The sequence below is a fragment of the Tiliqua scincoides genome, chromosome 12, assembly GCF_035046505.1.
Source record: "Tiliqua scincoides isolate rTilSci1 chromosome 12, rTilSci1.hap2, whole genome shotgun sequence".
NCBI classification, from domain to species: domain Eukaryota; kingdom Metazoa; phylum Chordata; class Lepidosauria; order Squamata; family Scincidae; genus Tiliqua; species Tiliqua scincoides.
In genome coordinates this window covers 4,757,339-4,760,096 of record NC_089832.1, presented here as the reverse complement: position 1 = coordinate 4,760,096, position 2,758 = coordinate 4,757,339, and the positions used below count along the sequence as shown (strand labels likewise).

The 2,758-nt window shown below is 46.7% G+C and overlaps 1 pseudogene; it reads left to right on the top strand.

Moving 5' to 3' along the window:
• The first annotated feature begins 1,204 nt into the window (after positions 1-1,204).
• LOC136663455 (5S ribosomal RNA) lies at positions 1,205-1,324 on the top strand (annotated as a pseudogene).
• The last annotated feature ends 1,434 nt before the right edge of the window (positions 1,325-2,758 follow it).

Below are 2,758 nucleotides of genomic sequence, written 5' to 3'. Positions count from 1 at the left end.
AAGCATCCACTCTCTGCTACAGCATGATAAATATATGGCATTTGTATTTAATGTGGAAGGCTTTATTATGAGTCCCTACTCCTGCTGCACTGTAATAATTGTGCTGATTGATGATTAAAGCCAAGAGTATCGTTCTTTAAAACCCCATTTTTATGCTGCCCATGAATTATCTTGGGGATGATTGAGCTCCCCCTTGTTCTCTTCTTTCCCCCCATATGTTTCCCTTAAGGAAAACCCCAGCTTAATGTTCAGGGGGGAAGAGGTTTCCCTGAGACGCTTTGGAATCATAGGTACATAAGAACAGCCCCAATGGATCAGGCCATAGGACCATCTAGTCCAGCTTCCTGTATCTCACAGCGGCCCACCAAATGCCCCAGGGAGCACACCAGATAACAAGAGACCTGCAAGGCCTCCTGGGAATTGTAGTTAAGAACATAAGAACAGCCCCACTGGATCAGGCCAAAGGCCCATCTAGTCCAGCTTCCTGTATCTCACAGCGGCCCACCAAATGCCCCAGGGAGCACACCAGATAACAAGAGACCTGCAAGGCTTCCTGGGAATTGTAGTTAAGAACATAAGAACAGCCCCACTGGATCAGGCCATAGGCCCATCTAGTCCAGCTTCCTGTATCTCACAGCGGTCCACCAAATACCCCAGGGAGCACACCAGATAACAAGAGACCTGCATCCTGGTGCCCTCCCTTGCATCTGACATAGCCCATTTCTAAAATCAGGAGGTTGCACATACACATCATGGCTTGTAACCCGTAATATAACCCGAATCAAAAAGATGCCATGGCCAGGCAGGCAGGCAACAGTTTCTTTGTTTGGCTACCCCATTCAAATCATAGGCCCCAGCCAGCCCACCAGCTGGACTAGATGGGCCTATGGCCTGATCCAGTGGGGCTGTTCTTATGTTCTTATGCAGGTGCGAATGGGTGAGGTCTTCCATCATACATAAATGCCTTGAGCTTAGAGTTCATTCATATGGCCAATTTGTGCCAGTTGTACGTGCGGAACAGAACCTGCACTTTTACAAAATAAAATAGGATGGCAAAGCTGTTAGGGGAGTGGTTCCCAAACCCACATGGGTCATGACACCCTGACAACCTCTTTTTCCTCGCTCAACCGGGCACCACCATCTTGGATCTCAAAATCCAAGATGGCAATGCCTGAATCTTGCAAGTTCTCATGAGATTCAAGATTATGACATTCATTGTTACCCTGCACATGCCTGATCTCGTCTGATCTCAGAAGCTAAGCAGAGTCAGGCCTGGTTAGTACTTGGATGGGAGACCGCCTGGGAATACCGGGTTCTGTAGGCTTATACCATGATCTCGGAAGCTAAGCAGGTCATACTTGGATGACCCTTGGATTATCTCGGAAGCTAAGCAGGGACCACTGGAAGTGATGTCATGATCAGAAGAGGAAAATTTTTAACCACCCTAGGCTGCAATCCTACCCACCTTTACCCAGGAGTAAGTTCCATTTACTGTCATTGTTAAAAGCATATACAGAGCAGCCTGTTCAAAGTACAAGTCTGTCACATTTCCCCAAATCCAGTCACATAGCAGGGGAGCATCAAGTCTAATATATTAAGAACATAATATTGAAATGAAAGGGGAGCCACCTGAAATTGGCTCATGACCCACCTAGTTGGTCCTGATCCACAGTTTGTGAAACACTGACCTAGGGCATTGTGACACATACTTTGGGACCTGCATTCAGCTATGTACCTGTATAAAATTCACAGTCCAATCTTAACCAACTTGCCTGAGCTGATGAAGCCATAATACAGCCCCGAGGTAAGAGAACAAACATTTCCTTACCTTGAGAAGGCTTCTGTGACTGCCACCCCCGCCATGGATGCAGTGCCCACCCCATTGACACAGCAGCCTCAACTCTAATAAGTTCATTAGGATGGGACTGTTTAGTTTGAGAGAATGAAAGCATGCTTAATGTTTTTTTTGTAAACCTTTTCTTTCATGCAAGAGTCTCAACCAAGAACCTCCTGGTACAAAACCTATGGAACTCTCTGCCCCATGATGTAGAAATCGCTGCTGGCTTAGATGTTGTTATAAAAGGGCTAGATTGCTCCATGGAGGGCAGGTCTAGCAATGATCATTGGCTATGATTAACCAAATGCACTCTTCCTGTTTAGCTGTTTCCATGTTCTGGGTGTTCTTCATAGAACTCAAAGGTTCTATGCCTTTGAGAAAACAGTGATTAGGGGACAAACAATGGCAGGAGAGCCATGACGTAATTGCAGGCTTCCTGGAAGCAATGGACTGGTCACTGATTCTGAGATGCTCAAGGCAGACAGCACTTGGGCATATCCATATGCAGGGGATAGACAGAGTTGGATAGAGAGATGCTCTTTACACTCTCACATAACACCAGAACCAGGGGACATCCACTAAAATTGAGTGTTGGGAGAGTTAGGACAGACAAAAGAAAATATTACTTTACTCAGCGTGTGGTTGGTCTGTGGAATTCCTTGCCACAGGATGTGGTGATGGCGTCTGGCCTGGACGCCTTTAAAAGGGGATTGGAGAAGTTTCTGGAGGAAAAATCCATTATGGGGTACAAGGCATGATGTGCATGTGCAACCTCCTGATTTTAGAAATGGGCTATGTCAGAATTCCCATGCAAGGGAGGGCACCAGGATGAGGTCTCTTGTTATCTGGTGTGCTCCCTGGGGCATTTGGTGGGCCGCTGTGAGATACAGGAAGCTGGACTAGATGGGCCTATGGCCTGAT